Here is a 12,790-nt window from a genome sequence, read left to right as displayed (position 1 = left end):
CTCTGGTGCTTCCCAACTCAACAACCCAATCACCCCCTTCAGCCATTCTTACTCGTCTCACAGCACCTCCCATAAACGAGGAATGCATCTTTTGTTGGTAGATTTCCTTCATGAGGCTTAGCTAGGCCTGCATTCCTTTTCAAAGGGCATAGAAGAGAGCAACAAAGGAGAAGGCATGATAAAGCGGGAAGTAGGTGGAAGACGAGGGGTCTGGGGGGTTGGCAGTAAAAGAAACAGGGCCTGGCCTGGCAGAGAGTTAGAAGTTAGGGAACACAATGAGCGAGGGAGGAGGAAAGATGCCCCAGGCATGTAGCTCTCTGACTCTTCCCCACCGTGCCTGCAGAAAGAGCCTTCCTATTGCCAGCTCTCTCCCAAATGGATACATTTGCCTGGAGAGCCCAGAACTAATTTCAGTTAGCCAGAGGGTAAACAGAGGCCAGGGAGAGGTGCACACCCCTTCATTTCACTAGGCTTCTGGGGCTTCTGGGAGGAAAAAAGGCATCAGTATTCCATCAAGATCATCGTCACCAAGGCCACCAGCACTCGGGATTACAGAGCATGCTGTGACACTCTCCGGGGCTTGGTTGGCCAGGATTATGTTGAAGAGCACATATCCTAACCCTAAGCTACCTGGGTGGGTGCACCATAGAGGCCGCACCGGACATAGGGCTGTGCCCGTAAAGGCTGTGGTCGCGTTTGGGAGCGTTAGGGACGCGTGGAGGACGCAGGGCGCAGACCTCTGCCCGTTTCCCTCCAGGCTTAGGCATTCTCATTGGTGGAGCCAGCCACTCCAAACTTGAGGGTGTTAAAGGCAGAAAGCAGCCCTCTCACCCCCAGGGCAAAGAGTGGGAAAGGCTTGTTACATCAAGAGTCTTTCAAATCTTTCACTTTTGAGAGCAGAGTGTTTACATTTAGGAATCATGAACAAGCAGCAAGAAGATAGCATACAGTAGCAGAGGACAGAAAACTGTCCTGCGCATATCAGTACACCGCAATGACAAATTCAAATATTTAACTGGCCTGCTTGGCTATTAGTGGCTCATACCTCACAGTGATTATCACCTCTCTGTGAAGCAAAAGATCCTCTGAATTGGGTTGAAAGATAGATCTAATGTGCCAAAGGAAGGCAACAAGGAAATTCAGTTTCCTGCTCTCAGAGGAAGGAGGGTCGACAGCCAATGGGTTAATGCACCTACTGCAGTCTGCTTTCTGTAGCCTGCAGGCGACACATTCAGTTGCTGGTGAGATGCTGATACAGGTTTGCTTGCTATGCAGGCGGCGGTGGTCACCTCACAGCACCTCGAGAAGGTGTCCTGTTTGACTGCCAGGGCAATTATTGTATCAACCATGACTTGTAGATTACACCTTTTTCCCTTGTTTTTTTCCAGTCATTTTGGGCCAGAGAGACAAGCTTTTGTATGGGCGTTACCAAGACCAGATTGCAGAAAACAAAGGCAAAACTGTTAGTAAGAATGCAGTTGTTGAAGGGGCATTAGCTGTTGGTTGATCGCGCAGGACAATGTATACCCATTTTCAATAAAAAAAAAAGATTTTCTTTATCAGAAATACATGCGTAGGAGTTGGCCGACATTGGATTAGAACTCAGGTCTCCAGCATTGCAAGACCAAGCATTTACCACTTGAGCCACTGGTGGCTGTGCTTCTGAAAGTCGCTTTTGGGCACATATATCTTTCTACTGCATGCACCTGTGCTCATACCCATTTGCATTGTGAAACATGTTCACTGAAGCCAATGAGGATAGAACATCTGCCCCCCCACTCCACCAAATATCAGCTAACTGCAGTGGCCTAGAGGTTAAGTGGTTGTGTTACATCCTGGGGGGCCTGACTTTGAGTCCTGCTTTCGGAATAGTTCGGTAATCTCCTTGTACAGTTGCGGGGACCCACACTCCTTCTAAAAGGTTCAGTGGTTATGTAATTAGTTCCCTGGAAAAGGGAGGGTGGCAGAGAGGCGGGACTGTGGAGCCAGGGGAGACGAAGTGCAGGGTAAACAAAGGAGGAGGCGGGGAAGGGTAAAGGGGGAGGTAGTGCTGGATGAACGGGTCCCTGTGGAGAAGTGGAGGGGCTAGGTGAGTCTGGGTATGTTGAGAGGGGGCAAGGGAATGTAGGATAAAGTGGGCCCTGGGGGCAATGTCATGGGGGAAGAGGGCCCTGAATTGTGGAGGGTGTGTAAAGGAGGGTTCTAATGAGGGGGAAAGGGGCCATTGAGGAGGGGAAAAAGGGTGCCCAGTGGAAGGTGGAATGGACCCCGCACAATGGGCTGACATTTTCTTTCCTCATCCTGCCCCGCCTTCTCCTTTATTAACAATGCACTTCCTGGCCTCCACAGTCCTTCATTTCTGCTTTCTTCCACCCTCCCTTTACCTGGGAACCTACCCCATGTCCTTCTAGACCTACCGCCACTTGGCCAGCCTGCCTCCTCTCAACACGGACCCATACATCCAGCCCTATCCCCCCTTTAGCCTGCCCCACCTCCTCCTTTAACCTGTACTTCCTTGCTTCCACAGTCCCGGCCCTCTGCTTTCTTCCACTCCTACTGTACAAGGACATTACCCAACTATTCCGTTTATGTGAGGAAAGCAGAACTCAAACCCAGGCCCCCAGCACTGTAACACAAGCACTTAACCTCTAGGCCACTGTAGTTAGCTGGTATTTGGTGGAGCGGGGTGGCCAGATGTTCTATCCACGTTTTCTTAAGTGAACATGTTTCAAAATGCAAATGGGTATGCTCACAGGGGTTTGCTGAAGAAAGATATATAAGCCCAAAAGTGACTCTTAGAAGCATAGCCACCAGTGGCTCAAGTGGTAAGGGCTTGGTCTTGGAACGCTGGAGACCTGAATTCTAATCCAATGTCCAGAATCTCCTGTGCATTGTTTTTTTTTTTAAACTGTTTTTTTTTTTTTTAAATGCGTATGCAGTGCCCTGTGCGATCAGCCAACAGCTAATGCCCCTTCAATACCTGCATTCCTACTAACAGTTGTGCCTTTGTTTTCTGCACTCTAGCCTTGGTAACACCCATACAAAAGCTTGTCTCTCTGGCCCCAACTGACTGGGAAAAACGAGGGGAAAAAGTGTAAACTATGGGCCATGGTTGATAAGATATTTGCACGGGGACTCAAAGAGGACACCTTCTCGAGCCGCTGAGAGGTGACAACCGGCCCCTGCATTGCAAGCAAACCTGTATCAGCATCTCACCAGCAACTGAATGTGTCGCCTGCAGGCTACACATAGGAGGCTGCAGTAGGTGCATTAACCCATTGGGCTGTCGTCCCTCCTTCCTCTGAGAGCAGGAAACTGAATTTCCATGTTGCCTTCCTTTGGCACATTAGATCTATCTTTCAACAGAAATTCAGAGGATGTTTTGCTTCACGGAGAGATGATAATCATTGTGAGGTGTGAGCCACTATCAGCTAAGTAGGTCAGTTAAATCATTGCCTTTGTCATTGGGGTGTATTGCTATGCGCCGGGCAGTCTTCTGTCCTGTCCTACTGTATGCTTTCTTATTGCTGCTTGTTCATGATTTTTAAATGTAAACACTGCTCTCAAAAGTGAAAGATTTGAAAGACTCTTGCTGTAGCTAGCCTTTCCCAGTCTTTGCCCTGGGGGAGAGGGCAGAGGCGTAGGCAGGGTAGGGCCTGAGGGGCAAGGCCCACCCAAAATCTGTAAATGCCCACGCAGCAGCGCTGTGTGGACATTTACAGATATGTGTGTCAGTGCAGTGGGCCCAACTACATTAGCATCAGGCCCCATTTGCTAGACAATCCTGCCTACGCCTCTGGTGCTTCCCAACTCAACAACCCAATCACCCCTTCAGCCATTCTTACTCGTCTCACAGCACCTCCCATAAACGAGGAATGCATCTTTTGTTGGTAGATTTCCTTCATGAGGCTTAGCTAGGCCTGCATTCCTTTTCAAAGGGCATAGAAGAGAGCAACAAAGGAGAAGGCATGATAAAGCGGGAAGTAGGTGGAAGACGAGGGGTCTGGGGGGTTGGCAGTAAAAGAAACAGGGCCTGGCCTGGCAGAGAGTTAGAAGTTAGGGAACACAATGAGCGAGTGAGGAGGAAAGATGCCCCAGGCATGTAGCTCTCTGACTCTTCCCCACCGTGCCTGCAGAAAGAGCCTTCCTATTGCCAGTTCTCTCCCAAATGGATACATTTGCCTGGAGAGCCCAGAACTAATTTCAGTTAGCCAGAGGGTAAACAGAGGCCAGGGAGAGGTGCACACCCCTTCATTTCACTAGGCTTCTGGGGCTTCTGGGAGGAAAAAAGGCATCAGTATTCCATCAAGATCATCGTCACCAAGGCCACCAGCACTCGGGGATTACAGAGCATGCTGTGACACTCTCCGGGGCTTGGTTGGCCAGGATTATGTTGAAGAGCACATATCCTAACCCTAAGCTACCTGGATGGGTGCACCATAGAGGCCGCACCGGACATAGGGCTGTGCCCGTAAAGGCTGTGGTCGCGTTTGGGAGCGTTAGGGACATGTGGAGGACGCAGGGCGCAGACCTCTGCCCGTTTCCCTCCAGGCTTAGGCATTCTCATTGGTGGAGCCAGCCACTCCAAACTTGAGGGTGTTAAAGGCAGAAAGCAGCCCTCTCACCCCCAGGGCAAAGAGTGGGAAAGGCTTGTTACATCAAGAGTCTTTCAAATCTTTCACTTTTGAGAGCAGAGTGTTTACATTTAGGAATCATGAACAAGCAGCAGGAAGATAGCATACAGTAGCAGAGGACAGAAAACTGCCCTGCGCATATCAGTACACCGCAATGACAAATTCTAAGATTTAACTGGCCTGCTTGGCTATTAGTGGCTCATACCTCACAGTGATTATCACCTCTCTGTGAAGCAAAAGATCCTCTGAATTGGGTTGAAAGATAGATCTAATGTGCCAAAGGAAGGCAACAAGGAAATTCAGTTTCCTGCTCTCAGAGGAAGGAGGGTCGACAGCCAATGGGTTAATGCACCTACTGCAGTCTGCTTTCTGTAGCCTGCAGGCGACACATTCAGTTGCTGGTGAGATGCTGATACATGTTTGCTTGCTATGCAGGGGGCGGTGGTCACCTCACAGCACCTCGAGAAGGTGTCCTGTTTGACTCCCAGGGCAATTATTGTATCAACCATGACTTGTAGATTACACCTTTTTCCCTCGTTTTTTTCCAGTCATTTTGGGCCAGAGAGACAAGCTTTTGTATGGGCGTTACCAAGACCAGATTGCAGAAAACAAAGGCAAAACTGTTAGTAAGAATGCAGTTGTTGAAGGGGCATTAGCTGTTGGTTGATCGCGCAGGACAATGTATACCCATTTTCAATAAAAAAAAAAGATTTTCCCTATCAGAAATACATGCATATGAGTTGCCAGACATTGGATTAGAACTCAGGTCTCCAGCATTGCAAGACCAAGCATTTACCACTTGAGCCACTGGTGGCTGTGCTTCTGAAAGTAGCTTTTGGGCACATATATCTTTCTACTGCATGCACCTGTGAGCATACCCATTTGCATTGTGAAACATGTTCACTGAAGCCAATGAGGATAGAACATCTGCCCCCCCCCCCCACTCCACCAAATATCAGCTAACTGCAGTGGCCTAGAGGTTAAGTGGTTGTGTTACATCCTGGGGGGTCTGACTTTGAGTCCTGCTTTCGGAATAGTTCGGTAATCTCCTTGTACAGTTGCGGGGACCCACACTCCTTCTAAAAGGTTCAGTGGTTATGTAATTAGTTCCCTGGAAAAGGGAGGGTGGCAGAGAGGCGGGACTGTGGAGGCAGGGGAGACGAAGTGCAGGGTAAACAAAGGAGGAGGCGGGGAAGGGTAAAGGGGGAGGTAGTGCTGGATGAACGGGTCCCTGTGGAGAAGTGGAGGGGCTGGGTGAGTCTGGGTATGTTGAGAGGGGGCAAGGGAATGTAGGATAAAGTGGGCCCTGGGGACAATGTCATAGGGGAAGAGGGCCCTGAATTGTGGAGGGTGTGTAAAGGAGGGTTCTAATGAGGGGGAAAGGGGCCATTGAGGAGGGGAAAAAGGGTGCCCAGTGGAAGGTGGAATGGACCCCGCACAATCGGCTGACATTTTCTTTGCTCATCCTGCCCCACCTCCTCCTTTATTAACAATGCACTTCCTGGCCTCCACAGTCCTTCATTTCTGCTTTCTTCCACCCTCCCTTTACCTGGAAACCTACCCCATGTCCTTCTAGACCTACCGCCACTTGGCCAGCCGCCTCCTCTCAACACGGACCCATACATCCAGCCCTATCCCCCCTTTAGCCTGCCCTTACTCCCCCACCTCCTCTTTTAGCCTGTCCCACCTCCTCCTTTAACCTGTACTTCCTTGCTTCCACAGTCCCGGCCCTCTGCTTTCTTCCACTCCTACTGTACAAGGACATTACCCAACTATTCCGTTTATGTGAGGAAAGCAGAACTCAAACCCAGGCCCCCAGCACTGTAACACAAGCACTTAACCTCTAGGCCACTGTAGTTAGCTGGTATTTGGTGGAGCGGGGTGGCCAGATGTTCTATCCACGTTTTCTTAAGTGAACATGTTTCAAAATGCAAATGGGTATGCTCACAGGGGTTTGCTGAAGAAAGATATATAAGCCCAAAAGTGACTCTTAGAAGCATATCCACCAGTGGCTCAAGTGGTAAGGGTTTGGTCTTGGAACGCTGGAGACCTGAGTTCTAATCCAATCTCCTGTGCATTGTTTTTTTTTTTAAACCGTTTTTTTTTTTTTTTTTTAAATGCGTATGCAGTGCCCTGTGCGATCAGCCAACAGCTAATGCCCCTTCAATACCTGCATTCCTACTAACAGTTGTGCCTTTGTTTTCTGCACTCTAGCCTTGGTAACGCCCATACAAAAGCTTGTCTCTCTGGCCCCAACTGACTGGGAAAAACGAGGGGAAAAAGTGTAAACTATGGGCCATGGTTGATAAGATATTTGCATGGGGACTCAAACAGGACACCTTCTCGAGCCGCTGAGAGGTGACAACCGGCCCCTGCATTGCAAGCAAACCTGTATCAGCATCTCACCAGCAACTGAATGTGTCGCCTGCAGGCTACACATAGGAGGCTGCAGTAGGTGCATTAACCCATTGGGATGTCGTTCCTCCTTCCTCTGAGAGCAGGAAACTGAATTTCCATGTTGCCTTCCTTTGGCACATTAGATCTATCTTTCAACAGAAATTCAGAGGATGTTTTGCTTCACGGAGAGATGATAATCATTGTGAGGTGTGAGCCACTATCAGCTAAGTAGGTCAGTTAAATCATTGCCTTTGTCATTGGGGTGTATTGCTATGCGCCGGGCCGTCTTCTGTCCTGTCCTACTGTATGCTTTCTTATTGCTGCTTGTTCATGATTTTTAAATGTAAACACTGCTCTCAAAAGTGAAAGATTTGAAAGACTCTTGCTGTAGCTAGCCTTTCCCAGTCTTTGCCCTGGGGGAGAGGGCAGAGGCGTAGGCAGGGTAGGGCCTGAGGGGCAAGGCCCACCCAAAATCTGTAAATGCCCACGCAGCAGCGCTGTGTGGACATTTACAGATATGTGTGTCAGTGCAGTGGGCCCAACTACATTAGCATCAGGCCCCATTTGCTAGACAATCCTGCCTACGCCTCTGGTGCTTCCCAACTCAACAACCCAATCACCCCTTCAGCCATTCTTACTCGTCTCACAGCACCTCCCATAAACGAGGAATGCATCTTTTGTTGGTAGATTTCCTTCATGGGGCTTAGCTAGGCCTGCATTCCTTTTCAAAGGGCATAGAAGAGAGCAACAAAGGAGAAGGCATGATAAAGCGGGAAGTAGGTGGAAGACGAGGGGTCTGGGGGGTTGGCAGTAAAAGAAACAGGGCCTGGCCTGGCAGAGAGTTAGAAGTTAGGGAACACAATGAGCGAGTGAGGAGGAAAGATGCCCCAGGCATGTAGCTCTCTGACTCTTCCCCACCGTGCCTGCAGAAAGAGCCTTCCTATTGCCAGCTCTCTCCCAAATGGATACATTTGCCTGGAGAGCCCAGAACTAATTTCAGTTAGCCAGAGGGTAAACAGAGGCCAGGGAGAGGTGCACACCCCTTCATTTCACTAGGCTTCTGGGGCTTCTGGGAGGAAAAAAGGCATCAGTATTCCATCAAGATCATCGTCACCAAGGCCACCAGCACTCGGGGATTACAGAGCATGCTGTGACACTCTCCGGGGCTTGGTTGGCCAGGATTATGTTGAAGAGCACATATCCTAACCCTAAGCTACCTGGATGGGTGCACCATAGAGGCCGCACCGGACATAGGGCTGTGCCCGTAAAGGCTGTGGTCGCGTTTGGGAGCGTTAGGGACGCGTGGAGGACGCAGGGCGCAGACCTCTGCCTGTTTCCCTCCAGGCTTAGGCATTCTCATTGGTGGAGCCAGCCACTCCAAACTTGAGGGTGTTAAAGGCAGAAAGCAGCCCTCTCACCCCCAGGGCAAAGAGTGGGAAAGGCTTGTTACATCAAGAGTCTTTCAAATCTTTCACTTTTGAGAGCAGAGTGTTTACATTTAGGAATCATGAACAAGCAGCAGGAAGATAGCATACAGTAGCAGAGGACAGAAAACTGCCCTGCGCATATCAGTACACCGCAATGACAAATTCTAAGATTTAACTGGCCTGCTTGGCTATTAGTGGCTCATACCTCACAGTGATTATCACCTCTCTGTGAAGCAAAAGATCCTCTGAATTGGGTTGAAAGATAGATCTAATGTGCCAAAGGAAGGCAACAAGGAAATTCAGTTTCCTGCTCTCAGAGGAAGGAGGGTCGACAGCCAATGGGTTAATGCACCTACTGCAGTCTGCTTTCTGTAGCCTGCAGGCGACACATTCAGTTGCTGGTGAGATGCTGATACATGTTTGCTTGCTATGCAGGGGGCGGTGGTCACCTCACAGCACCTCGAGAAGGTGTCCTGTTTGACTCCCAGGGCAATTATTGTATCAACCATGACTTGTAGATTACACCTTTTTCCCTCGTTTTTTTCCAGTCATTTTGGGCCAGAGAGACAAGCTTTTGTATGGGCGTTCCCAAGACCAGATTGCAGAAAACAAAGGCAAAACTGTTAGTAAGAATGCAGTTGTTGAAGGGGCATTAGCTGTTGGTTGATCGCGCAGGACAATGTATACCCATTTTCAATTAAAAAAAAAGATTTTCCCTATCAGAAATACATGCGTAGGAGTTGCCAGACATTGGATTAGAACTCAGGTCTCCAGCATTGCAAGACCAAGCATTTACCACTTGAGCCACTGGTGGCTGTGCTTCTGAAAATAGCTTTTGGGCACATATATCTTTCTACTGCATGCACCTGTGAGCATACCCATTTGCATTGTGAAACATGTTCACTGAAGCCAATGAGGATAGAACATCTGCCCCCCCCCACTCCACCAAATATCAGCTAACTGCAGTGGCCTAGAGGTTAAGTGGTTGTGTTACATCCTGGGGGGTCTGACTTTGAGTCCTGCTTTCGGAATAGTTCGGTAATCTCCTTGTACAGTTGCGGGGACCCACACTCCTTCTAAAAGGTTCAGTGGTTATGTAATTAGTTCCCTGGAAAAGGGAGGGTGGCAGAGAGGCGGGACTGTGGAGGCAGGGGAGACGAAGTGCAGGGTAAACAAAGGAGGAGGCGGGGAAGGGTAAAGGGGGAGGTAGTGCTGGATGAACGGGTCCCTGTGGAGAAGTGGAGGGGCTGGGTGAGTCTGGGTATGTTGAGAGGGGGCAAGGGAATGTAGGATAAAGTGGGCCCTGGGGACAATGTCATAGGGGAAGAGGGCCCTGAATTGTGGAGGGTGTGTAAAGGAGGGTTCTAATGAGGGGGAAAGGGGCCATTGAGGAGGGGAAAAAGGGTGCCCAGTGGAAGGTGGAATGGACCCCGCACAATCGGCTGACATTTTCTTTGCTCATCCTGCCCCACCTCCTCCTTTATTAACAATGCACTTCCTGGCCTCCACAGTCCTTCATTTCTGCTTTCTTCCACCCTCCCTTTACCTGGGAACCTACCCCATGTCCTTCTAGACCTACCGCCACTTGGCCAGCCTGCCTCCTCTCAACACGGACCCATACATCCAGCCCTATCCCCCCTTTAGCCTGCCCCACCTCCTCCTTTAACCTGTACTTCCTTGCTTCCACAGTCCCGGCCCTCTGCTTTCTTCCACTCCTACTGTACAAGGACATTACCCAACTATTCCGTTTATGTGAGGAAAGCAGAACTCAAACCCAGGCCCCCAGCACTGTAACACAAGCACTTAACCTCTAGGCCACTGTAGTTTGCTGGTATTTGGTGGAGCGGGGTGGCCAGATGTTCTATCCACGTTTTCGTAAGTGAACATGTTTCAAAATGCAAATGGGTATGCTCACAGGGGTTTGCTGAAGAAAGATATATAAGCCCAAAAGTGACTCTTAGAAGCATAGCCACCAGTGGCTCAAGTGGTAAGGGCTTGGTCTTGGAACGCTGGAGACCTGAGTTCTAATCCAATGTCCAGAATCTCCTGTGCATTGTTTTTTTTTTTAAACTGTTTTTTTTTTTTTTTAAATGCGTATGCAGTGCCCTGTGCGATCATCCAACAGCTAATGCCCCTTCAATACCTGCATTCCTACTAACAGTTGTGCCTTTGTTTTCTGCACTCTAGCCTTGGTAACGCCCATACAAAAGCTTGTCTCTCTGGCCCCAACTGAGTGGGAAAAACGAGGGGAAAAAGTGTAAACTATGGGCCATGGTTGATAAGATATTTGCACGGGGACTCAAAGAGGACACCTTCTCGAGCCGCTGAGAGGTGACAACCGGCCCCTGCATTGCAAGCAAACCTGTATCAGCATCTCACCAGCAACTGAATGTGTCGCCTGCAGGCTACACATAGGAGGCTGCAGTAGGTGCATTAACCCATTGGGCTGTCGTCCCTCCTTCCTCTGAGAGCAGGAAACTGAATTTCCATGTTGCCTTCCTTTGGCACATTAGATCTATCTTTCAACAGAAATTCAGAGGATGTTTTGCTTCACGGAGAGATGATAATCATTGTGAGGTGTGAGCCACTATCAGCTAAGTAGGTCAGTTAAATCATTGCCTTTGTCATTGGGGTGTATTGCTATGCGCCGGGCCGTCTTCTGTCCTGTCCTACTGTATGCTTTCTTATTGCTGCTTGTTCATGATTTTTAAATGTAAACACTGCTCTCAAAAGTGAAAGATTTGAAAGACTCTTGCTGTAGCTAGCCTTTCCCAGTCTTTGCCCTGGGGGAGAGGGCAGAGGCGTAGGCAGGGTAGGGCCTGAGGGGCAAGGCCCACCCAAAATCTGTAAATGCCCACGCAGCAGCGCTGTGTGGACATTTACAGATATGTGTGTCAGTGCAGTGGGCCCAACTACATTAGCATCAGGCCCCATTTGCTAGACAATCCTGCCTACGCCTCTGGTGCTTCCCAACTCAACAACCCAATCACCCCTTCAGCCATTCTTACTCGTCTCACAGCACCTCCCATAAACGAGGAATGCATCTTTTGTTGGAAGATTTCCTTCATGAGGCTTAGCTAGGCCTGCATTCCTTTTCAAAGGGCATAGAAGAGAGCAACAAAGGAGAAGGCATGATAAAGCGGGAAGTAGGTGGAAGACGAGGGGTCTGGGGGGTTGGCAGTAAAAGAAACAGGGCCTGGCCTGGCAGAGAGTTAGAAGTTAGGGAACACAATGAGCGAGTGAGGAGGAAAGATGCCCCAGGCATGTAGCTCTCTGACTCTTCCCCACCGTGCCTGCAGAAAGAGCCTTCCTATTGCCAGCTCTCTCCCAAATGGATACATTTGCCTGGAGAGCCCAGAACTAATTTCAGTTAGCCAGAGGGTAAACAGAGGCCAGGGAGAGGTGCACACCCCTTCATTTCACTAGGCTTCTGGGGCTTCTGGGAGGAAAAAAGGCATCAGTATTCCATCAAGATCATCGTCACCAAGGCCACCAGCACTCGGGGATTACAGAGCATGCTGTGACACTCTCCGGGGCTTGGTTGGCCAGGATTATGTTGAAGAGCACATATCCTAACCCTAAGCTACCTGGATGGGTGCACCATAGAGGCCGCACCGGACATAGGGCTGTGCCCGTAAAGGCTGTGGTCGCGTTTGGGAGCGTTAGGGACGCGTGGAGGACGCAGGGCGCAGACCTCTGCCTGTTTCCCTCCAGGCTTAGGCATTCTCATTGGTGGAGCCAGCCACTCCAAACTTGAGGGTGTTAAAGGCAGAAAGCAGCCCTCTCACCCCCAGGGCAAAGAGTGGGAAAGGCTTGTTACATCAAGAGTCTTTCAAATCTTTCACTTTTGAGAGCAGAGTGTTTACATTTAGGAATCATGAACAAGCAGCAGGAAGATAGCATACAGTAGCAGAGGACAGAAAACTGCCCTGCGCATATCAGTACACCGCAATGACAAATTCTAAGATTTAACTGGCCTGCTTGGCTATTAGTGGCTCATACCTCACAGTGATTATCACCTCTCTGTGAAGCAAAAGATCCTCTGAATTGGGTTGAAAGATAGATCTAATGTGCCAAAGGAAGGCAACAAGGAAATTCAGTTTCCTGCTCTCAGAGGAAGGAGGGTCGACAGCCAATGGGTTAATGCACCTACTGCAGTCTGCTTTCTGTAGCCTGCAGGCGACACATTCAGTTGCTGGTGAGATGCTGATACATGTTTGCTTGCTATGCAGGGGGCGGTGGTCACCTCACAGCACCTCGAGAAGGTGTCCTGTTTGACTCCCAGGGCAATTATTGTATCAACCATGACTTGTAGATTACACCTTTTTCCCT

The sequence above is a fragment of the Ambystoma mexicanum genome, chromosome 10 (genome assembly GCF_040938575.1).
Source record: "Ambystoma mexicanum isolate Mex_15411 chromosome 10, UKY_AmexF1_1, whole genome shotgun sequence".
NCBI classification, from domain to species: Eukaryota; Metazoa; Chordata; class Amphibia; order Caudata; family Ambystomatidae; genus Ambystoma; species Ambystoma mexicanum.
Note: the sequence above shows the minus strand (reverse complement) of the source record.